Here is a 26,634-nt window from a genome sequence, read left to right as displayed (position 1 = left end):
TATTACTATTAGTCAGCCTTTGAGCATGAGCATGAGCATGAGCATGATTGACCGCCCACGGTTGCTACTCCGTTATTGCCAGGCCAGCTGTAATTACACAGAGAACCAACAGATGATGTTTGGGACTAATATCATCCTCAATGTGTAAAAACTGGTGACCCAATATAAAGCAATACCAGTGCCGGCCGTGTCCGAATGCAGGTCAATTAAGGAATGGGTAGGAAAATGTTGACGTGATACTCGCTTTGATGGAAGCCGAAGAGTCATCTGCACTTCCACGAGATATCACTGGGATGTTGGAAAATATGGGATAGGGCATGTAGCAGGGTTCGTCGTGGTAAACGGCATGCTGTGTATAACGTGTAGTTTGACTATCGCGCACTAATTAGTTCAATTACTGACCGCACTAAGTAGAACAAAAATTCCGTGATCTCGAGACCGTTCAAACACGTCCGATCGCGCACTTAATTATTTGAATAACTTACCGCACAAAGCAGAACAAAAATCTGTGGCCTCGAGACCGTTCTACTTTTCAAGTGAACACTATTTTAAAAACTCTTTTACCTTCATGGTATCGCGACAAAGAAAAACTAATACAATGCAGGCTCGGTGGCTTCTGCATAATAAGGATCGCGCTTATACGACCGAACCAACGCACACTCAAGAACTGTATCAACTTTCATTTATTACGTAGATTGTCCCGCAATTAAGAGAAAATTTCACACAATGTAAGCTTAGAAACTTTTGCATACCGAGAAACGCGTAATTTGAACCAAACCGACGCGCACTTTAACACGATCTTTCAAGCACTGGCGAAACTATGAACGCCACTTGTTTCGACAAATTATACAAAAGTCGGATGAAAGATTCGCTGATTTTATCCTACGTTAACGCATTCACGCGAAACGGTGCGAATTTGGTCGATACGATATTCGTGAAGGCGATGATAGGATCATTGAACAAATTGTTGAGGGTTGCAAATCTTCTGATCTACGCCGTCAAATCTTAGCAAAGGATATGTCGTTGGAGGAAATTGTCATACTCGGATCTACATTGGCAGATGTGCAGCAGCAGGTAAAGGAAATTGACCGGACTCCTGTTGCATCTGAATCGGTAGGGATGATAAGCTAGTTAGTTGATAATTTTACTCACGTCACGTTCAAGCAACAGCTTGGTGAACTTCAAGCCGAAGAGAGTTTGAATGATTGGAGAAGCAGAACAAACACCGAAAGAATTTTTTTATGCAATGGGTAAAAACATGTTGTTACGATTTTCAGTCACGCGGCTTAGCACACAATGCATTCGATAACGTAGAACACACGGCTCTTCCCGCAAATCTCCTTCGCTATTATAAAGCTTCAAAATTTCTTTCCCGACCAGCTACACAAATTGCACAAAGTGTTATTTTGTGTCTCAAACCCCAGCTCATTGACTCAAAGTAGAAAACATGAAATCGGCAATAATGGAGAATTGGCAATGATGGTTCATTTGAGTATTCATTTCACATAATGTTCTTACAGCTAATTTGCCTAACGTACATACATTTTCTCATCCTCCGTCCGTTTATCAGCATCGATGGGGGCCCCCTGCTGCATCTGGTGCATCGTCGTTATCGCTATCAGCGCACATTCGCTAGTGTGCCTTTGTTGCATGAAGCATCACCTGGCAATCTCGGACGAGCAGAATGCACACTGCAAATCGATGCTACTTCCTTGATGTCGCACGCTCTCCGTCGCACTACCTTTTGTTGCGTCGTACCCGGTTCAATGTCGCACAATGCGTATCATCTGCTGCACCACCCGTGACTTCCCTGCACCTCAAAGTTGCACCACCAGCTTGGGATCGCCGTGCGATACTCGCTCAACGAGCGTACAGATGTCGATTCACCGGCAAATGCAAGGCTGCAAACAAAAGGCCTTCTATTGAAGGGCCATCGAGCGCAATTAGCTTCTGTACTCGGTATTGCATTGATCGTGAGCTTACCTATTGAAGGCCTTCTGTGTCTTTGGCTGCCAACGAGTGCCAATCGTGTGAACCGTATATTGTGGAATCTGTAAACGGATAGTTGATGATCACTTTCTAGGTAGCAGAGTGCGAATACTACCTGTGTCGGATGTGTTGGCATCTACGTTTGTCACCCTTAGCAGTGTCCGAATCTGGAGGACTAGACCCTGTCACCGCTTTTACAATCGAGCCGGATAGTCGCTCGGGACATGCAACCGAGCCTGAAAGCATGTAATATTGGAGCTAGGTATGATGCATCAAAAGGCATTGATATGCACTTTACCTTTTATGGTTGGCTTCTCGGACCGATTGACTGCACGTGGTTGTGGTTTGAAGCACTTTCCTATGGTGAATCATGCCCATTAGAAATGGAAAAATGAGGCAGAATCTCGTTAATTTACCTCTGGTTTTCGAAAACGTGATGCTGGTGATGGTTTTAGAGGGATCTTAATACGCAACCTGTGCCACCTTTCAGGATTGCATGCACTATTCAATCCAGGTACTTCACACTTGGTTGATCAAATCACTCTGATGTGGCTATTGTGCGAGATGTTCTATCTTGCTTCGAGCCATTAGTGTATGTGTTTTTGTGCGCTATTATTGAAGGGGTCAACTTACGGTGTGCGAAAGAGATTAGAGGCGATATCGTACGACTGTCTGCGTTTATTGACCGGTGTCCACTCCGGGAAATTTACTGTACATTTTGTCGGCAATATCTCAAAAATTGTAACAATGTTTGAGTTTGTGGTAGGGGGAGTTAAAGTTCCCATGATTATTGATTCCGGGACGGATACAAATATCATCACGGAGGAAACATGGAAGAAGATCAATAACGCGGGCATTAAGGTGTTAGAATACAGTCAGACTGTGGACCGAAAATTAGTCACTTATGCCACCAGCATGCCGATGCAAATTTCGGGAATGTTTACAGCGATCATTGAGGTAGGTCAAATGCGGGTAGATGCTAAGTTCTACATTGCTAATCAAGGACAGCGAAATCTACTAGGAAACAAGACAGCGAAACAACTAAAAGTGCTAAACGTTGGATCCGACATTTCGTCAGTTTCGGGTTTCGGACCAATCGGGTTCCCAAAAATCAAAGGTATCGTCGTTGAAATTCCTATCAACGAATCGATTCAACCGGTGCAACAAGGATACAGGCGTGCACCGATTGCACTAGAAGGGAATATTTATGACAAGCTGAAATCGTTATTGGACCTGGACATAATCGAGAAGGTACATGGTCCGTCGGCGTGGGTTTCTCCGATGGTACCAATATTGAAAAGTTCTGGGGAAGTGCGGATCTGTGTAGATATGAGACGTGCTAATCAGGCTATTCTCCGCGAGTCACATCCGTTGCCGTTAATTGATGAAATTTTAGGAGGTTAGGCAATGTCAAGAAGTTCACCAAGTTGGACATTAAGGAAGCGTACCATCAACTTGAACTTTCAGAAAAGTCGAGAGAAATTACTACCTCCATTACCAAGTATGGTCTGTTCAGGTAACTGTAAATCAATTTGAAACAAAGTGAGATTAATAAATCCCAAGTAACAATTAAGGTTGTATCAGAGTTTTATAGCGTTCTTCAAAACCTAATCTCAAAACCTTCCATGCAGTCCTCGCAGTTTCCACAACCTCCTGTAGATTTCTATAAAACCATGTTACAGCCAGTTGGCCCAGTTTTATTGCAATCATTAAAACCTATTATGCGTTCCAGTTCAGAACCAACGGTTTTATAATATACTTCAAGTCTCACATAAAACATGCAACATAAACCTCCTCTAGACTTGGTGGTTTTGAGAACCACTATATAACCATGATTCAACCACTTCATGACTATGATACAACAACAAATAAGCCGATAATGAAACAGTTGTCAACTCTCAGGTTGACTATTTGTTTATTGTTTGTACTCGAAAAAATATGCTTTTCTTCCTGCAATACATGGATTACATGTCAACAACAAAAATAAAAGAATTATTATCAGCCAGTTCAATAAAAGTTCATATCTGGCTTTGATTGTTCTATGCATGTTTGAAGGCATGCCAGGGATTTTTCATGGTGAAACCATGATAAATAATCAGTATTTTGACAATGCGCTTCGTTAATTTGTTATTATTTAGAATTTTTCAAGTTTAATTGATTACCTTAGTTAATTTTTTTTTTTGTGTTTGTCATCCTCTATCCCTCACTCAGCTGGGAGTGTTGGTCAAATAGTACTACGAATAATTTGATCAGATCTCATGCTCCGTTATGGTGCCCTTTTTGTTATGAAGACTAGTACTGCAAAAAGGATTCACTTCTGAAGCAAGAAAAGTGCCTTCGGAGAGTGTAGGAAATTGGATGGACTAGTGAGCGATAACAGGTACAGCAAAACTTCACAGGGACGCCCTTATTCGTACTAACTATTCAGGGAATAGAAGGTCGAGAAGAGCCACCGTTGCTAACTAAAGCGTGAACCGGATAGCTGGGACTCCCACAATATCCGCGGCAATAGCAGCAAACGATGCCCTGTACGTATTTAGTGGTATTTTTTAAGAATCTATTTGTTTTTATAAACAATGCAATAAACATTGAAAGTAAAGAATTGGAACGTGCTCACCGGTTTAGTTCCTCTTCTATCGAAATAGCTTCTGTTTTGGACTGCACCACGAATCTTCAACGTAAGTTTCATGCATTTCGCATTTCTCATCCTACTTTTCTCCCATCGGAATTGTAGCTGCAATGCTCAACTGCGGACGATTCGGCGACTGCGAAGGTGCTCGTCAGTTTTGAAGCTGTAGAAGTTCCGTTGCCCAGGGTATTGCTGTCGCTGCTAAATTCGAACTGGTTCAGCTCAGCAAATTTAGCAGCTGATTAACCCTTTCTACAAGAGAATGAAAATGGAGTGTATCAGTGTTTTTAAATCATATATGAATGATCATGTTACAATCTAAGTCGATTGGTATATAACACTATGGGCCTCCTAGACCTATATAAAAAGTTCGTATTCGGAGTGAAATGATATAGCCTTTCGGTACAACTTTGTTGTACGAGAATGGCAAAAATGTGTGTTTTTTTTCATATTTTAGTTGCTAATAAGCATTTGGGCAGCAAAGGCAAAATCAATCAAAAAACTAAAATGTACACGTTCATGGACTCCATCACGATTATGGTGGGGAGCAGGGAATGTTTATACGATTTCGTTGTAACTAGAACCCAAAAATACGATGCATATAACGAAATCGGATTAATACGTATTAAAAATATAGAAAAAATCATTAAGTATTCAAATAAATGGACCCATTATTTGCATCAATTTCTCAATGAATTGAGATAACTACTGCAGAATATTCTCAGCGACATTAGCTCTGTTTTCCAAACGGACAGAAAAGTGGAAAAGTATACTGCCAGCTATCTTATATTGAAATGGATTTCATATAATAAAGCTAGACTTGACTACAAAATTTGTCAAATATTAGAGAATATGTAGATTATTTGACAATGCTAATAAATTCTGTATGATACATACCAATTAGTTTGGATCACCTCGTTTTATAACAAACATACTGCTCATAATCTTCCTATTGAATAGGAAGATGTTCCTATTGAATAGGAAATTCAGCAAAGATGGGGCTATTATGTGTTTACAGGGGCTGTATGCTTTAATAAAATCACAACATTTTTTGGGGGAACAAAATACAACATTTATATAAATTTGTAAATCAAATTTTGCTTTGCGTACAAAGATGGAATATTTAAAGATTTTCCAATAATTGTATACCTTTAATTAATTTCTCGAAAGCAAAAGCAACGTCAAGAATCTATATACCCACTCAAAACGTTTATTTTTTAGGATTCGAATTCACCCTTATTCGTTAGAGTCGAGCTAAAATACCGCCTACCCCATATCAAAATTAACAATTTTTCAATCAATTAAAATTATTTGTAAGCATTTCGATTTCGGAAGCCTGTTTCAGTTTGAAATAATTATAAAGCCACGCCACTTGTATAACGCTCTAGAAATAAGTGCTGGAAGAAGTGTACACTTATTGCATTGGAAAAATCCGAATCTCGATTGTGTATTTTAAAAAACACATCAGCATCACTTTTAAATATAGAACCTATTGAATGGCGTAGTACATTCAATTGAAGTTTCGCTTTTTTTGGGTTTACAAAATAATTACGCTATTAACTAATAATTTACGGTCGGTAGTTTTACCGACTGCTCTTATCTGAAAACAAGAACAGTCAGGCATAGTTGCCTCAACAGATTAATTCTCTCCTTTCAGAATGAATATAGGTGTATAGGATATTAATACACTTTCATTTACAATAACAAGGCGCCACAATCTCGCGCAGAAACTCCACAAAAATCGTACAAATCCAGGTACAAACAAAACTGTAAAATTCCTACTTCTTCGTCAGCAAATAGAATTATTAGATTTGTATACAGTACTTGTAAAGAATCATGAAACCCTCAATGCTAAAATTATAAATTTCTTTAAAAATATTCGAATAAAGCTTAAAACAAAAGATCTGTTGAACCAGTACATGTCAAGAGCTTATCTGCGAAAAAGGTGTAATCATTGATGCAATTATGTCAATGTGTTATGTTTTGTCAGTTTTAAAAGGTTATCGAAAGTTTGTCAAACCATCAAATTTTCATTATCTATAATTGTAAAAATAGAATAAAAGCAGTAAGTTGTAAATTTAGAGTTTGAGCACTGGTACTGAGTGGATGAAGAAGCGTAAATGAATGCACGTAAAGTATACTTATTGGATTCCCATATGAAAGTATTTCCAACGTTAATCAGCAAAAATCCATAGCTCGTTGTACAAGCAGCCGTCACAAGAAATCTGGGAGTAGGGTAAAACGACCTATTATGGAGGGTTTAAGCACCGTTTCAAAATGAAAATTATTACAAAAATTCTTCAAAAATTACCTGTTGGTCGAATTCCATATTGTAGTAGTTGAATAGGATGCTCGTTAACTATAGTTTCGTAAATATTACGTGAATTGTGCTGAACTTATGTTGTTTTGTTTTTATCACAATAAAAACAAACTACCGCAATAATAGGACGCAGTTGCCTATCGTTGCGATATTTTTGAAGGTCAGTCCTATTGTTGCGGTATTGCATGTAATTCTTATGGAAAGTGATATCGCAACAATAGGACCTTAGCACTACCGCAATAATAGGCTCAAGGGATTCAAATTTTTAACGAAAAATGTTGATTTTTCATCATTTTGAACGCAATTTTGTCAAACAAAAGCTGTTCTAGTCGTTAATTCGAAGAGTTTTAGCGTACCCACAATTGTTTTCAATGGTATTATATCCAGAATGGACTACTTTAACACTACCGCAACATTAGGGCATACCTCAACGATAGGACGTTTTACCCTAGTTTCATTTGCCAATTCCAACGATCTCAGAAATCTTCACCCTGAAAAAAGAAAATTTCTGTCAAGCGTTGAAAAACACATCCTACCCGGTCCAAGCCTCCTTCGTTTTTTCAATTGATTACCTTAGTTAATTACTTTAAAAATAATTTCAATGAATAACCACTTTGGTTGATCAAATAATCAAAGCATTGTTCCTAAAACTTATTAGGATGTCCAATTTTACCGTTTAAAAGGTGAAACAGAAATTTGCATGATATTTCGATTATGAAATTCATTATTTTTTCATATCGGCGACATTTTTTCGAATAAAACTTTGATTGCATAAAAAATGCCTCTATATAACCATCACTCCTGAACTGGCCCTATCTGGGCATTTCAAACACCTAGAGGTTTTATCTTGGCCTTTTTCAAGACCATGTTACGACTAGCAAGTTTTATCTTGGTCAAACCTAAAGCTTGGTAGTTTTATATATAATGACAACATGACAGTGTACACATAAAAAAAATCATAAACAAACTTTTTCTGCCCTCGGCATCGAATGAAAGTACTTTTAAAAATAATTATTTAATAATTAATTAATAATTAAAAAGCATATAGTGGCAATTGTTAAATGGTATATTTTGTACCATAAAAGTGTTTTACTCGTGTTAAATTGGCAAAGCATGTATGGATTAAATACATATTTTCATACCCCTCATGAGCAAATGCTGTTTGAACAGTTTTTTCAACGACTTAAATATATAAGGGAGCTGCTCCTGGATTTCAACTCATGGCTCCGATGTTCATCCCATTGAAAGCAGAGCAATGGAAAGGTATTTGATTTGTGATTTTGTCAGCAGGAGTTCGCATGTTGACAAAAAGAAGCGAAGAAATTGGTGCCGTATTTCTTTACTTCCCGATAAGATGAATGTATTTTCAGTGAGTGAGATGGAGATCGGAACAGTTCCCCTACCTAACTCACGACAAGGAAAAACTAATGTTTTTTTTTTCATTTTCGACTGAAAGCGAAATGAAAAAACTTCCGTGGGTCAAACAATTTGTGCTGAAAATTTAGTTTCTATCCATAGTAGTAGTTTTAAGTTTCGTATTCCTATGCAGGTCTTCTTCAGGAGTAAAGGTTATATGTGAGTTTTATACAGGACTCTACGAAGCTTGGCAGCTTTTATAAGTCTTGATCAAAACCAACATATAACTTAACTGCTGGCTTTATGTCAGTTCCATTTTTTAACTCTGAGGAGGGACACAGGAGCATTATAAAACCTAAGGAGCTGTGGTTTTATATTGGAATTCAAAACGTAGTTCCAACATCAATATGAAACTAGCGATTTTTTAGTGGTTCCAGTTTCGCACACTATGAACAATCCTCGGTACCCAGTTATGTCATCTTTGCAAACAATACGTAATCTATGAACGACCTTTAGAACATGGTTTAGCACTGATGCCATAGCAACATTTTCGTATATAGATTTTTTTACCAAACAATAACAATCAAGGAAAATGTTTGCTGACTCTTGATAAGATTCATCCGTCGCATTATTATTTAGGTATTCCATTTTTATTAAACGTTTGTTTTTTTTTCAGCTATGAAATTTGGCAATAATATGAGATGCAAATTATAAGAGTCTAAATTTATGGCCCCAAAACCGCTTCGTTCCAGAAGGGAACTGGCCTTAACCCCTAGCTGCTGGTCTAGCCACGGCAGCTGTCTGGGCTGGCGCAGAAGACTTCTTTTGTTCCGGGTCTCAGGGTCACTGGTGTGGGGAAGCTTTCGGGAGCGTGAAGGACCTAACCATGGAATTGAAAAATCTACATAGAGGTTTTTATTACCAAAAAACACTCATAGGTGCGGTGGTCGGGTGGTCAAGCGAGGAAGGTGCCAACAAGAAGGAAAATTCAGCCAGAGGAAATCAGGGCAATGACGCGGCCGACGTTATATTGAACGATGATTCGGCTAGCGGGCTGCAAGCCGTAATGGCTTTCGGTGTCGAAAAACGAGTGGTCGGCCGTTGAAGCAGCCGACGGGTGGTTGTAGAACGATCTCGTGGTTGGCCAGATAGATAACAATGCGGGTGATGGTGGTACAGTAAATGTGCCGGAGGATGGACGATTACACGGCTACGGCCGAAAGAAAAAACGGACGATATGCGGCCGCGCGATTATACAGCCAAAGGGCTCCGAGCGACAAGGTAGTCGGCCGGAGGTGAGCTGATTACGCGGCTTACAAACGGTCGAACGGCCTACGATGCGGCGGTGGTGGGTTTGACGGACAACAGTTGCTTTAACAAGAAGGTGGTCGGGTGACGTCGTAGGTATCGACTATATGTCGGACGATAGTATGAACGGCAAATTTTGAAGCCACTGACGGGTGGCCGAATCCGGATGCGGCGTACAGAATTAACTCAAGGCGGTGGCTGACCAATTATTCGGCGGGAAACGCACTTGGGCGTCCTTATACCGGTGTCTCACCAACTCGTGTCGTGACCGGCAACGAGGCCACGGATTAAAATTTTTACAATTTATTTTTCGCGAAATCGTACTCCTCTATACATCAGAGTAGGAAACCCCATTACTTATGACCAATTGCTTTGGCTCCATTCGTCCAGCCTTCTGGTTGGACACTAATTGAACCACGGAAAGCATGCGTTCATAATAGTGTTGTCCAATGAGCAGCTCGAAGTTGTTCCCATCCCTCTCATGTCCATTTGTTGACGAAAAAGAAAGAGCAGTACGGGAACAGCTTCGAGCTGCTCATTGGACAGCACTAATATTTCCGTTTCTCTATCCCTTTACTAAATATGCCGACGGAAATACTGTGTGCTTGAGTGTCCAGGATCCGACGATCCTGTGTAGCGGGACCCGTCTAACACCATGAGACCCTAGGTGCTTCTTTCGTGTCATGATGCTCATACCAGGCATGATGGCCGTGTTATGGCATAGGGGTGATCGGGGCAATATGGGCCACCTAAGGAAATCGTTCTGAAAAGCGCTGAAAAGCTCAAAAAAGCATCGTTCAAATGTAGTTGACTTATACTAGAGAATGTTACTTTTCATATTTCGTCGATGAATGACGAAAAATGCGTTTGGAAATTGTTGGAATGCACTTTTGAAAATGTATTGATTTTGACTATACGGGGCAATATGAGCCACCATTTGGGGCAGTATGGGCCACCCTTCCAAAACCTTTATTTAGACGAAAAAAGTATCGTAATATAGAAGAATATGATATTCCTACAACAGTTGTGTGTATTCCATATCAAATAAAATGAAAAAATTGCACAACAGCGGACTGAACTGATTTGCCACTCTTCACCGTTTGAACAGCCACATTTCAATTGGTCAATGGTCATTTTTTCTGTTTCTATCGCAGTAATGCGCTGTTGTAATTTTTTCGTAATGAATCTTACATATATGATAATATTCTTGAATTTGAATACTGAAATTTGAACTTATTCGCATTTTAAGGCCAGATATCTTGTTCTATGCAGGTATGCCCATATTGCCCCATAGAGACTGGTTTTGGGAAAAAAAAAGTTTTATGATAAATTCAGATTTGTATCAATATGAACATATGTGCACAATATTCGATTATAATATATCTTTTGATTGTGGTGTATTTTTGATCTATATTTTAATCAGTTTTGTGTCAAAACCTTATTTATAAACTTGAAATCTTATAATAATTTTGCCTATGCAGTAAAAATTTACATTTTCAAGTATATTTTCATGTTTGAATTGAATTTTAATGCGGTTTTCACGTTGATGCATATGTGGAGCATCCTCTTAAAGATCATATAACTTTTACATGATAAAACTTGTCAATAAGCTCAAAATGAGGGTGGCTCATATTGCCCCGTATGTTCATATTGCCCCTACTGCCCCTACCGTAGTTTTGTTTATGGACGACTGATACTTCCGTACGAATCCGATTTGTTCGATTCTTTTCACAATTAATTTTACTGCGACAAACTGCGCGTCAACAGCTGTGGCCCGGCCTGTATTTCGAACTGAACTAAGCCGCAATCTGTAAGGTAGAGACTGCCACATTTGAAAGAAACTTTACAAACACTCAATCACGCATCCTGAAGAACAAAATCAATCGTCAAGTTCAGTAACACGAAAATACTGTAATCATTTCAATTCAGACGTATAAATTACATTTATACTTCATAAGGCGCACAAAGGATAGGAGTACTGATCAAATGTTGAAAGAGGATTTGGGTTGAAAAGTGCCCGAGCGTGGGATGCTAAATAATATTTTTCAGTAATATTATACAATAGTTTCCTTTAGTAATATTACGGCAATTGTAAAATAATTACAGCTAATGCCTCAACAATTGTGGAATAAGATATACTTGGAATAACTACACATCCTGAATGAATGTTCTAACCACGTGCTCCAAGATCAAAAAAAAAAATATTATTATAAGTATGAATTGAGAGTGTCATTGATGAGAGTGATTAATTACTGAGTTCAGGTCTGAACAGAAACCTGGAAACTGCTTTATCGTTCGGAAAATGGGAAAATCGTATCGGAAAATGGGAGAGACGAGGCCAGAACCAGTCCAATTCTCGCTTAACTTTTCAAAAGGACCTATAGAAGATTTTTCATGAATTAATTTGAATAGCGCAATCAACAGAGCAACAGAGCTTTTGATTGCAGTACTCAAATTAATTCATGAAAAATGTTACTTAGGTCCTTTTGAAAGTTAAGCGAGAATTCAGCAATTATACGTTTCAAATCCGCCGGTGGTATGTAATCCATTATTTATCTGTCAACGTTATTGTAAATGGACTGTCTCAATACAAAGAAAACATCTCTTGCATTGAATTCCATCGGAAATCCAATCTTCGTCAAACCGAGCCGCGAATCCGGCATATCGTCTAGTAAACCCTTCAAGACTGTTATTTGGCGGCACCTTTGATCGTCGCCTAAGAAGTGAAACGAGTAGCAAGTCCAAAGGTCTTCAAACGAGGCGCTATTCGCCGGCAACATCTATCGTCATCAAATGCGGCGCATAAAGCATCGAAATCATGTCACCAACCGGCTAGAAGCGATTCTCCAAAAATGTCCACATTTATCCTACAATTCCTACAAGGAAACCCCCAAAACCCCTCTAGAAAACTCTGAGAATTCCTCTAGAATTGGAATTTCTCCAGAAGGTCCCCTGAAAAGGAAATTTCTCGTGAAGTTTTATTAATACTGGGGTATCCTCTTCATTCCGTAGCTTGACTCTTATCTCCGTTCCTGAAAGGAGCTAGCAAGCATATCCAATCTTGAATATAGTACCGAAATATACCCTAAAACAAGAATATTATAAAGATTATAAAGTTTTAGAAAACATTTTTTTAATCATTGCAATTTGCCATATTACTGAAACATCGCGAAATAATAAACAATAAACAACTTCGAAAATCCCCATGACGACTTTCAGAATTAGCACAAATTCAAATTCAAACCAAAAGGTTGCTCAGTTTTACTGGGTACCGCCTGGTACCGCAAAGTTTAGAACACTGGAACCATAAAATGAGTACTAATTTACTCTGACCCCAACATCTTGATAATTATATCTATGGTAGTTCTCAAGTACTCTTGCGGATCTAATTAAATGACAACTGAATAAAACCAAAATAAAACTTTAAGCATTTCTATATGCCGTAATAAAACCTCTATAAACCTAGCATAAATTTTCGAAGCATTGAGATTGTTACTTGGGATAAATTACTTTTGAATTCCTTAAACTTTCTCACATACAAACGGGTTATGTTAGGAATTTGTTGTGCTCCGGAACTTTTTAAAAAAGTAATGGACACAATGATCGCCGGCTTGGAAGGTGTAGTTGTCTACCTAGATGATATTTTGATTTTTGGCTCGACGCAAGAAGAACACGATAAACGTCTAGAAGCATTCATGAATCGCTTGAGAGTATGGAGTTCTATTGAATCTGGAAAAAATGTTTGTTCAATGCTAGCAAGCTCAATTTCCTTGGTCATGAGTTGTCACTTGAGGGAATTAAACCGATGAAGAGTCGCGTATTAGCAATCCAGCAATTCCGTGAGCCAGCAAATGCGGCGGAACTGAGAAGTTTTCTTGGGTTGGTAACGTACATGTGAAGATTTATACTTCACTTATAGCTCCCAAATCTGAACCACTTCGCATTCTGTTGAGAAGTGGGAATAAATTTGTATGGAGTGAAAAACAGAAATTCGCATTTGAGGAAATTAAGCGAGCAATTGTATGTATGTAAGCATGTAGTTAGCCATTATCCTGGCCAGAGTCTTGCTCTGCATGTGGTTCCACTTGACAGTAAGGTCAAATTTCAATATGATTTTGAATTCAACATATTGCTGTATGAAGGGCCAAAAATGGGGGTGGTGGACCTGTAAGCAGAGACACTTACACGAAAACCCACGTCCTTACGAATGTTTTTATATCGTAATAGTCCTATCATATACTTAAGGAAGCGTTCTAAACCAAAACAGCTTTCATAGATAAAGGAGTTGAAAAAATGGTGAGTAAGTATGTACAAATAAAATGTAAAATAAACAAGAATAAAAATAAAATTGTAATAAATCGGAAAGAGCTCACCGGTGTCCCATTAGATTCGTTATAATATCCGTACGATTATTGAAGATCGAAATTGCGCGAAACTGGTTGATTGACATCTCTGCAGTCAGTTACTTTGCTCGGAAAATTGTACCGTAGGGGAAGAGGCCCCAAAACGCCCCCCCGATGCAAAACGCCTTTTGTGGTTTCCGTCATATTTACCGTCATTAAGATGGCCGTAACAAAACTAGATCTAAAATTATGTAGGTTAGGCGAAAAAAGTTTCAAAATAATGTATGGGAAGGTCGGAAAAACCGAAAATTTCCACATTTTGAAGAAACATCTAACATTTTGGCGAGGCAAAACGCCCTAGTGGCGCTAACCTACAATGTACTTGCGTCTCCACGCACTATCCATACCAGAATGCTGATTCGCCGACGCATGGTACTTTGTTCCCAAGTAATTGCCAGCTAAAAGGCGTTTTGCCTCATGAGTTTTCCGGCAACAGAATATGACCACTTTTTTGAAATGTGAATATTATCAATATGATTGAGATTTTTGACAATTTTTGAATGGCATCAACTAGCTATCTTGTTTAACTGTTGCATAATGTAAAAATACCCATGAATAGCGTTACAAATAAGACAATAAATCAGTGTTTGCTTAGCTAGGGCATTTTGCCCCCCCTTCCCCTACTTGAACTGCGTTGCCTTCACGGTACCATTTTCATGTTCCATTGGAGCCTATCAGGTTCGTGTCGCCATTTGTATCGGATCTTCCCGGTCCCGCACAGCAACATCAGCCGCTGGCACTGCATGTGGTCTGATACGTTTACATCACAGAAAACTTCTAAATTCCGACTCTGTCGACATGCACTTGGCTAATCATTTTTCGAAAGCCCGTGTACCAATATGATCAGCCGAATCAATTTTAAGACGGGAAAAATCTTCAGCCGAAAATTTTGAAACGTCCGCATACCTTCAAAGACTACTACGATCTCCTACTTTTAGTCAGCTTTTGACAAGGCACAAAAATGAACGTCAATAATTAGACTGAGTAATCGTTAAAAAGGCTTTTAAAATGCAAACAACCTACGCGTTAACTATAAATGAAAAGTCATGTTTATTGCATACCAATCTCAGTTTGATGTTTAACATTGTTAGCGAGCTTTGTTGTCTTTGAGTATTACTTACGAACCGAATTTAATGGAACAATCGTCAGTTTGAAATGTTAAGCCAAAGCGCAACAGCCGAGCCTGCCGAGAGAACCTGTCGGTTTCCTGTCGTAATATACTTTTATCCAAAATAGATTGTCCGCCACTGGCTCTTTTTCTTCCAATTAACAGCGGGGAAAATTTCTGTCAACATTAATCATCGGCAGCGGATATGAAAGTAGCGCAAAAATCAATCAGCTACTCCATTAGGCTAGGCATAAGCGAAAGCGTGGTCGTCGTCCACTGCGGGCAAATTGACGACGGATTTCGAAAGTGGATTGCAATTTCCTATCCAAATGATAACCATTTTTTCCGTTGCCGCGCGTTATGAAAGGTGAAAAGGTGAGTAATCCACCTAGTGGTGGTGTGAAACTACGATTTGCATTGTTAGTCAAAATCGAGCATAGAAAATAAGGATGATAGTGTCAATCAAACATGGAACACCTAGTCTAAGAGATAAATGCATGTAATAGATTATTTACCAAACAAATTATGATGAGAAAATTATTTTGAGCTTTCGGGGGAATATCTCTTGTTGTCATAAGACTAGTTCGTACTATCCCATTTAATTCTTTTTAATGGGATAGTATGAACTCGTCTTATGACAAGGGAAAAAAATAGTTAAAAAAGTCAAAATTGAGCCAACCCATGTGAATCAATAAACTGACTTCGTTACATTCATTCGTGCTCATCACCTAACTGGAAATCACAACGATAAATGATGATCCGGGATCAACTTTATGGTTCTGGATCTGGTTTACCTCAAACACGATTTCATCACTTGAAGCTGATCGACATAATAAATTGCAGTGTTGTCGACTGTGAGCGATGATATATGCCAGTTTGTTACAGTGCACAAACTGTTTTCATGGTGTCACGCTTCTACATATTGTAACAACCCGCACGTTATCCAGCAGTACGATAATATGAAGGTGTCTTAGCTGCACTAACTATGTGGGGCCACCACAAAACGGGCTGTAGGAAAAAATAGTCGAAAGATAAAAAGTCGATCGAGAAAACGTTCGAAACACAAGAAGTTGAAATAGAGGCATTTCACGGAGCCATGCCAGTCGATCCTGAGCGACCATTTCGAAAATATCTGAAACTTTGCACAGTTTTTCAATTTCATCTAAATCGTCATTTTTCGATATCAAATCTTCATATTGAGTCACGGCTAACTTTTCAAAAGGGTTTATGTGAAAATGGTTCAAAAATATTTAAAAAGCTGCACAGCAAAAACGGGATGTTCGATTGTTATGATTTTTTCAGCAATACTAAAATAACTAAATGATAGTTCTTAAGAAAAAATGCACAGTAAAAAAAATTTTTTTTACCTTTAAAAATATCATTTTCGTCACAAAAATTCTAATATCTCAAAACCCTATCTTTTTACATTATATTAGCTATCTACCATAAAAATTTGGTGATGGTAAACTAATAAACAAAAAAGTTATGACATTTCAAACATTTCACAACTTTCAAACTTGATAAAAAAAAAATTTCGTGTAAGTTATTTCGAGAATTGCAGTTTGATGCAGATATTATTGTTAAGGGCTTTGCGTGATTTAAACAAGTTGTTTTCATGATATTTTGATTCAATTATTCATAGCATCTATAAAAAAACTTAGACACGATCCAGCGTTATGGTCAAAAGTATTGATAATGTCATCATTTTCATTGTACGTGACTGGCGAAAAATTCTTTTAATAGTTTTGAAACCTGTTGATAATAAGAAACATATCAGAAACGTTATTTTTAAGACAAACGCTTCAAAATCAAAGATTTATATACACGTATACGTCTATAGTTTACCTGCAAAAAATATACCTCTTAGAGCATCATTATCGGTCGCGAGCAATTTAATCACCCGCGCAGCGCTTTCATTTTAGTTTCGTTACTCGTTTCCGTATCGGTCCCTATTTTCGGCTCTCAATTTGATTGCTGTATTCCGTACCGGTGACGTTTGACAGTTGACAGTTCATCAGCGCTCTTATCTTATCTATTATTTATTTATTATTTATTATTTATTAAATCCATCTGACATTTTTTGTCTTAATGAATATCTTAAAACTTTCTATCTACCATATTTGGTCACCTGTCAGTCGCGCTACTGTTATAGCAGCGCGTTTAGTTGCGACTGGTAAAGTGTCAAGTAATTGCGCTGCCAAACGGCTTAAACTCACCACCGGTAATCTTGCTCTTAGAGAATAGACTTTATGATCGGGAGGAAACGGGTATCTTCAACAACAAATGCATGATAGATACATACCATGACAATGCTCACGAAAAAGCAAAAAAATTACTACCACTAAGGTTGTTAAAGATCTTATAACTGGTAATTTTTTTGTTCAGTCAAGCAAATGACACCAAACTAGTCAGTAAAAACTTAAAAGTGATTTTGTTTATTGGAATATAACGAACAACATGGGTAGCCGCTTTCTCAACTGTTCTAGGCCGTTTGACGGAAAAAAGTGTTCAAAAGAGTTACGAAATCTCTCCAAAAGCACCATAGATAAACTGAAAGCGACTGGTTATGCTCCAATGTCCACATTGAATACAAATTTACGCATTTGCACGTCCCGTCGTCTAAACGTTGACAAAAGAGCAATCTGTATATCATCGGTTGAGCAGAGCGCAGGAAGTTCGAAAACGACAACAACTGAGGAATTGCCAGAAGTATCAAGTGCTGAGAGCCTTGCCACCGTACCATCAGCGAAATCTGTTTCAACAAATCAATCGGAAGAAGAGTGTATCCAAAAGGTCAACATCGAACGCTTTAACGAGGGCATAGCTGGGATAAAAGTGACTCCGATTAAATGGAGTAAGATGGACTACGTTTATTACCCGAAAAAAAAAAATACCGTGAAATAAACGAAGCTGTACGAAGAAACCTCTTTAAATTAAGACCTGATGATGTGTAAAATACAGACTGATGAGTTCAAAATCAATAGAAATACAGTAGAAGAGGCAAAACAATTGAAAAATAACTGTCTTTCAACCAAAAATACTAGGTCTAGTACTGCATTAACAGATGAGACAAAAGAAATAGTAGTTCAATATTTTGAAGATGATGAAGTAAGTCGAGCTATGCCTGGTCAAAAAGATTATGTATCAGTAAAAAAAGATGGAAAGCGTCAAGCAATTCAAAAACGATTAATGATGACGACTTTGAAAGAAGCGTACACACGCTTCAAGGAAATTCACGATAATATTAAAGTAGGTTTTTCCTTATTTGCAAGCCTTCGGCCAAGGCAATGCAAGCTTCTTTCCAATTCAGGAACACATAATGAGTGTGTGTGCACAACCCATGAGAATATTAATCTTATTTTACATAGTTTGAAAAGAATGAATTTAACAAAGGATATTAAAATGTTAACTGGTAGTCTTTTGTATGAAAATACAACATCAAATTGCTATCTACGATCTTGCTCGGATTGTCCAGGTTCTTCATCATTGGAAAATACTTTATTCGCTGAGTTTGAAGAAAATATATTGATCAGTTATCATTTGAGCAATGGGTGACCACGGATTGGTGTGACCTAGAAACTATTGTAAAAACTGTAGATGAGTTTGTGTCATATTTTTATATCATAAAAACAACTTGTTTAACTCACGCAAGGCCCTTAACAATAAAATCAGCATCAAACTGCGATTCTTGAAAAAAAAACAGGCGGAAATTTTTTTCGTTTACTATGTGTGAAAATTGTGAAATGTTTGAAATGTCATAACTTTTTTGTTTATTAGTTTACCATCACCAAATTTTTATGGTAGATAGCTAATATAATGGACCGTTTTCCCTAAAAAAATACGTTCGTAAAAAGATAGGGTTTTGAGATATTTGAGTTTTTGTGACAAAAATGATATTTTCTAAAGCAAAAAAAAATTTTTTTTTACGGTGTACATTTTTTTAATAATCACCATTTAGTTGTCTAACTTTGCTAAAAAAATCATAACAATCGAACATTCCGTTTTTGCTGTGCAGCTCTTTGAATATTTTTGAACCATTTTCACATACACCCTTTTGAAAAGTTAGTCGTGACTCAATAAAAAGATTTGATATCGAAAAATGACGATTTAGATGAAATTGAAAAACTGTGCAAAGTTTCAACTCAATAGAAAATCATGAATTAACAATTTTGTTGAATTTTGATGCAGTTGCTTGGAATCGCTCAATAGCATTAATGGAAAAAAATTCGAAACATTCCATTTTATACACATGTTTGATACAAAATGTTGAGAAATACAGAAAGAAATTTGGTTATCGAGAGCATACCGCATTTCATGAAGAGTTGAGTAGCTGATTTACAGATTCTAACCTCACTAACATTTGGGTTTTATACTGGTTTTACAGGATTCTTTTAGAGCGAAAAATAGTTTTCAAGACCGTCATAAAACCAAAAATATTATTTGGGAAGTATATTATTTTGTCCTTTAACCTTTTATTATAGGTAGATTCTCAAAGTGAGCGCTCCTGGAAATCCGGATGAAAGTACTAGAGATCAATAAAGATCCGGAAAAATCGTACACCCTGGATGCCAAACAGAATTCGGGAGATTACCTTGCAGGCGGTATTGAAGAGGGTTATACTTCGATAATTGGCACAATCGAGGCTTTGTCCTTTTTTGTAGATCTATAGGACATACGGGGTCATCAAGCCAGCTCGAAGGCATTTCTTCTCCCTCTCAAATCATTTCATTTCGTTCAGCCGGTCACTCCCAACTTTTAGAAGCTTGGCCGGGATTCCATCCTTCTGGATGCGGCAAAATTGACTAGCGTCAGGCCGTTGTCATTGGTCCTCCTGGATCGCTGCAACCTACACCTTCACCTTTTGCAGCTCTCGAGCAAGGAGCCCGTGCAGGTTCCAACAGGGTCCAAAAGTGCCAAGTACCGAGTTTCCAATCAGTTTCCGTTAAACATTGCCGTATCCTTTGCGGATTGCTCAATCCTGTATTTTCGATTACATTTTTCGGAGTTGATTGTTGATTTTCCGGTATGCTGTCTTACCAGGGCTGTACTACCTACACCCAAAAAACAAATCTGACAATTATTGTATAATATCTAGGCATATAGGGTAAGACACCCATAAATCATCCTCATCCCAGTATTCACCCACCTATTTTAAAATCTTCATTTCTCGAAAACTAGTTGCTGAAAACAGTTAAAGTTGTAGTTTTTCTACATAATCATCAAATAATTATGCAAAAACTTGAACTTCAACCGTTTCCAACAACTAGTTTTGGAGAAATAAATATTTTAAAATAGGTGGGCGTAAACTGGGGTGAGAGCAATTTCTGTGTGCCTACTCTACAATTCTGTAAGCCTTTTATTTAAACAGATATTGTTTGTATTGAAATAATACAAATCTGATTTCAATACAACACCTACCTGAATACCTGGTTGGCTACAGCGTCGATACACCTATGCCTGGGGTATTGTAGAGCTTCATAATCGTCGGTCTTGGGCGATATTCCTCCAGTTTCCCCGAACGTTCAGGGTCTCCATGTCCGATTCCACCGCGTGCAGCCAACGTGTTCGTGGCCTTCCACGAAGTCTCCGGCCCCTATCTGGTTCTCCGTTGAATATTGTTTTCGCTATTCTTTCTTCCGACATTCGCAGTAGATGACCAGCCCACTGAAGGCTGCCGTATTTTTACGATTCACAATATTTTCTTCTTTGTATACTTCGCAGTAAATATCAGGGTTGTTAACGTTAATCAACGATTAACGCCGTTGACGTTGATTTTCTCTTGGTTCAACGTCAACGTCCTTGCGTCGAGTTACTTGGATTATAACGTTAACGTTATCGGGATGCGTTGAATTAACGTCAACGAGCAGCGATAATCTACTCGTTAATGTTTTTCATCTGCCATCAAGTTCTGCATAATAACAATCAATCACCGCTATGAAAATACATTGTCATACTGAAAGTATTTTCAATTCAAGTCAGACCAACTTTGACAGAGAAGCAACTTGCCAATTATTATCTACACATATTCAGACCGTTCAAGATGTGCGCATCAAAAGCACAGGTTTTAGTTGCTAGTGAAAAATACCGCTTTCATACATATGTATAAAGCAGATTTCATAATATGGAAAATGTGCTTCAATTCCAGCTGTCCATGAAATTTGGCTCTCCTGTTTTCACTAAAATCCTATAAGCTATAAATTGATAATGAATAAAGTTTTTCTTTTCACTCAAAAAAAAAAATCAAAATGAAAATGTTTTTTCCATGGGGCATATCATTATGTAACTAATTAATATAATTTGATAGCGAAATCATTATGTTCAAAAACATATTCCGGATTGTTAATCAAATTTAATGATTTCTTAGTGCCTTTTACATTATCGAATATTTTGTTATCTGGGCGATGATATTCAATAGCTGAGTAATGACGGCATTAGCAGAGAATTGTCTACTACTACTACTACTGTTTCTACAATTATCTTAATATCAAAGGGGCTTACGGCTAAATCTCACTTATACTGACAAAAAAAACTTCTTTGCCTATAAAATAATAAAAAAAAACTGCCAAAGTGGTAGTTTAAAAATTGGGTTTTAACAGCACATATAGCTACTCAATAACGTAAAAAAAATAACGCAGCCGTTAACGTTAAATTAACGAAAAGCGTTAACGTTACCGTTGACTAACGTTCTTTCAAAATTAACGTAAAAATCGTTAATCGTTGAAATCAACGTTAACGGATTAACGAAACGGCGTTAATCGTTGATTAACGTTAACAACCCTGGTAAATATTATGAAAATTCGACACGACGGAATATATAATTGAAGCGGACAGGAAGAGGAGACTGCACAAGAAGAAATTTACCATTCTACGAGGGAAATCAGCGACGGAAGGTAGAACGACCAACCCTACAGTACAAATGATCGAGGGATTCGTTGTTAACCGTTCGACACAGCAGTTTACGGAGGAACAACTAGCACACCTCAACAAGGGGTTAGGGTATGCGACAACCCAGAAAGCGGACCTAGAGCAGATAATCGTGGATACTGAGACAGCGATTTCACGAAATGTTGATCAGCGGGACCAGAATAGTGTGAGAAACATCGTAGCAGACGCCATCAAAGCAGGACATCATGGGACATCGAACAAAGACGAGAAGAGGATTTTAAATGAGTTGAAGGAGAAACCAGTTTACTACATGAAGGCGGACAAAGGAAACGCAGTGGTGATAATGGACAAAGAAGACTACGATGAACAGATGACGACAAAAATCAACGGAGGACCATACAGGCATTTGAGAGTGGACCCACTACCCGGACTAATTCGACTTACGGATAAAACGATAAAGGAATGCAAGACGATCATCGGAGAAGCCCGGGTTAAAATGACGAACCCTGTGTTACCAAGGATCAAAGGACTACCAAAGATACATAAGCCAGGTACAGAGATGCGAGAAATAGTTTCATCAGTGGGATCCCCTACACAAAACTTGGCCAAGTGGTTAGTCAAGGAGTTCCAGAGTATGCCGAAGCCGTTCCCCAGCAGATCAGTTGTAAACACCAAGGAGTTCACCAAGAGGATATTAGAATCAGGAAACATCGGAGAAGAGGACATCATGGTATCATTCGACGTAGCGGCATTGTTCCCAAGCGTTCCAGTAAAGGATGCTCTGAACCTTTTGGAGGATTGGCTACTAGAACAACGGACGGATACGGCATGGCGAGGAAAAGTAAAGATGTATCTCAAGCTTGCAAGATTATGCATGAATGAGAACTACTTTACAGAACTACTTACCGTGGAAGCTTCTACAAACAAACGAAGAGTGCACCTATGGGAAATCCGCTATCACCGTTTTTGTGCGAATTATTCATGGCGAATTTGGAGGACAACCTAGAGGAACAAGGAGTACTACCCGAGAAATGGTGGAGATATGTGGACGACATTTTCAGCATTATCAACCGGAAAGATCTACCCAGGATTTTGGAAGCGATAAACAACGTGCATAAAGACATCAAATTCACCCACGAGGAGGAAAAGGAAGGTAAATTACCTTTCTTGGATCTACTGGTTATCAAGGGAACAAATGCAACATTAGACTTCGAAATCTACAGGAAGCCCACCAACACCATGAGAGTCATCCCATACACATCAAATCATTCGTATCAGCATAAAATGGCAGCTTTTCATCACATGATCCACAGGATGCAGACGATTCCCCTGAGCGAAGAAGGAAAAACGAAGGAGCTACAACACATCTTGGAAACAGCGAGGATCAACGGATACAAGGAAAGAACAATACAAGCAATCATCAACAAGAAGCAGAGGAACCTACGGAAAAACGAACTGACAACACTGTCTCCGATCGATGAACCGCTGAAGAGGGTATCGGCCCCCTATGATCGACACATCACCCACCAGCTACGCCATCGACTGAGGAAATTCGGCATCGATTTAGTATTCTCCAGCAGAAGCAATCAACTGAAGACACTGTTGGGCTCCACAAAGGATAGAGTAGAAATGTTAAACAAGGCCGGGGTTTATCAAATTAATTGTTCACAGTGTGATAAAGTATATGTAGGTCAAACAAAAAGATCGTTAGATGTAAGGTTCAAAGAACATATTGCAGAAGTAAGTAAGGCTAAGAGGGAAACTGATAAGGGATTGAATTATGAGTTTAGGTCTAAGGTAGCTGTACATGTATATCAGGAAAATCATTCAATTACGACATCAAACATTAAAATTTTAAGAAATGTCTCTTCTCCGTGGAAACTTGATGTTGCTGAGAGCTTGGAAATCTACCGAAAGGTACAAACGCGGTTGTTGAATAAAGATCAAGGAAATGGTAGCTCCTGGCTCTTCAAGTTTATACCTAAGCATTAAGCGCAACAAGCGAGTAGAAGTAAGCACCGTAATAAATGTAACTAGATAAGTACCTAGATAAATTATTATACCTACGCATAGTATAAATAGTGTAAGCTGCGATCATTTTCTTCAAGTCGAGTCAAGTACAAGACACTGAAGACGGCCTTACTTTTGAGGTCGAAATACGTATCTGTCAAGATACAATTAAGTGGTGGAATTCAATGGGATTGTATTAACTCGTCTTATGACAAGTGAAGACATTCCACTAAAAAGCTCAAAATAATTTTCTTATCATAATTGAATGTACAATTTGGTAGCAGAATGTGTACCAGATCATAATTTTAAGTTTCTGTGATGTAAATGATAAAATCATTGAAATTTAAATTCAGTATATCTTAATTTTACATGATTCTATCAGAAAACTTGACGAGCGAGCACGTGGCGGTCAAAACAAACTTCATTGTACTTCAATCAAACCGCAGCTGGCATCTATTTTATTCATATAAGCACCAACCAAAATGGATATCCTCACACATAAAAACCTAGCAGCCTTCATTGCGCTGCATTTTATCGCTGTTACTCTTTGTTTGTTGCCTATTTCGAAGAGAAATCTTTGTTGCTTTTAGCAATCTGCATCTCTAACCGTTCCGTTTCGAAAGAGATTCCGTGTCGTGTAAATTTAAGCTATCGTTTACTCTGATGGAGAGTAATTGAATCACCAGAACGCTTAACCTGTTCTATCTGGAGTGACTCACTTTCAAGAAGTGGAATTTTTCAATAAAAATATGAACAAATAAATTACAGCACGTGTGAATTTAAAAGAAACTATAACTTTCTGTTATTAAACACGAAGGTCAATTTGTTACATCCACTTGAACGGAAATTTACAGATTTTGTTCGAACTGTGTTGATATAGCTCATGATTCATGCGTCTTTGCCACACACCATTTTCTAGTTTCCCTCCGAGTATTGTACGCAGCACTTTTCGCTCGAAAACCCCGAAAGCTCTCCGGTCCGCCTCTTTTAACGTCCATGCTTCATGCCCATAAAGGGCCACTGGTAGAATCAGAGTTTTACATAGAGCAAATTTCGCTTCCGTTTGCATGTTGTGGGACCTAATCTGGTTACGTAATCCGTAAAGCAGCAATACGTCTTTTAACTTCACAGGAAACGTCATTTCCACATGTCACAAGCGCTCCAAGGTATACAAATTCTTCAACAACTTCAAACACATCTCCACCAAACACTACCTTGGCACCAACACCACTAGGTCTTCCTCTATCTCTACCTCCTACCATGTACTTTGTCTTGGTAGAGTTAACGGTTAAGCCTATCCTCGCCGTCTCCCTCTTCATAGGGACAAAGCCTTCACTACTGCTCTGCAATCGATTCCAATGAGGTCGAAGTCGAAGTCCGCAAAGCCCAGGAGCATAGCGCCCTCGAGTGCAATGTTGAACAGTAAATTCGAAAGTGCATCACCTTGATTTAATCCGTCTAAGGTCACACACGAGATTGACCCTTCATCTGCAATCCGAATACTTGATTTCGAGCCATCCAGCGTCGCACATATCAGTCTAATCAATTTCGCCGGAAAACCATGTTCGGACATTATCTGCCACAGCTCATTTCTTTTCACTGAATCGTACGCTGCTTTGAAATCAATGAACAGATGGTGAGTCTGCAAGTTGTACTCTTGGAATTTATCAAGGATCATCCGCAGGCTAAACATCTGAACCGTCGTTGATCGGCTCTCACGAAAACCTGCCTGGTATCCAGCTTTCCACGATCGCCATAATGGCGGCTACTTTAAAAAAATCTGACAGTAACTGCTTCCGACGCCAAAACGTTATCGACGCTGTTGTATCTGAGCAACCATTTTCACTTTGTTTGTTGTTATTTGAACAAAACGAAAATGAATTCTGTTTTTCTCACACTTAGGATATTAATCTATTTATATTTTCAGAGGTGAAGCTGGAATCGAAAAGTATTATGATTTTATATACATGAGGATAATCTTCATAGGGCGCTCTTTGTTAATATCGATGCTTAGGATCCAAGACCCTCAAAAGCTGGATACCCCAAGAACACTATGGTTTCGTGAAAATAAACGGTTACAAGGAAATACGTTATTCATAAGTTCAAGAGAGTGCTCGATTCTAGGCTTAGTGAGAATCTGATAGTGAGAATGATGTTTCTGCAAAAACATGGTGGAAATCGGATCATGACTATTTAGAAAGATGCGTCAAAGCCTCGGTCAAAGCATTAAGAAATACGCAGAATGGATACGTTTGCGTGGCTTTTTACTCCATTCCTGAGGTCTCCATTCGATTCCTGAGCTCCATTCGAAAGTAATGTAAGGGAATAATAATTTACTAGAAATAAAGGGAAAATATCACCTGATTCAAAGTTTAAAGTTCCCCTTCTAGATTCGTTGGTAACTAAAAAAAATTGACTAGCAAGCAACCAAATTTTAGTTTTTTTTTTCAACATTTAAGTCTACAAAGTGGTATGATAAATACATTCTGCAGAAAATATTGACGCAGCTTCTGTAATCAGAATGTGTGTCGGAATGTTGAAATACTAAAATAATGTCCTGTGTCCGGCTCCGCTCTACAAGTTTGAGCATTTGTTGAATAAGGGATTAACTTGGTATCGAAACCAT

The 26,634-nt window shown here is 38.3% G+C and overlaps 1 long non-coding RNA gene across 1 annotated transcript; it reads right to left on the bottom strand.

Annotated features, from left to right (window-relative positions):
- Positions 1 to 1,418: 1,418 nt before the first annotated feature.
- On the bottom strand, positions 1,419 to 2,734 carry LOC134216706 (uncharacterized). The gene is made up of 4 exons (XR_009980791.1): positions 2,406 to 2,734; positions 2,105 to 2,347; positions 1,984 to 2,051; positions 1,419 to 1,919 (listed from the first exon to the last, which is right to left on the bottom strand). It is a non-coding gene; the product is annotated as an uncharacterized LOC134216706 (long non-coding RNA).
- Between the last annotated feature and the right edge of the window lie 23,900 nt (positions 2,735 to 26,634).

Source organism: Armigeres subalbatus, chromosome 2 (assembly GCF_024139115.2).
Source record: "Armigeres subalbatus isolate Guangzhou_Male chromosome 2, GZ_Asu_2, whole genome shotgun sequence".
In the NCBI taxonomy this organism is placed as follows: Eukaryota; Metazoa; Arthropoda; class Insecta; order Diptera; family Culicidae; genus Armigeres; species Armigeres subalbatus.
Note: the sequence above shows the minus strand (reverse complement) of the source record. Positions and strands in the feature narration are given on the sequence as shown.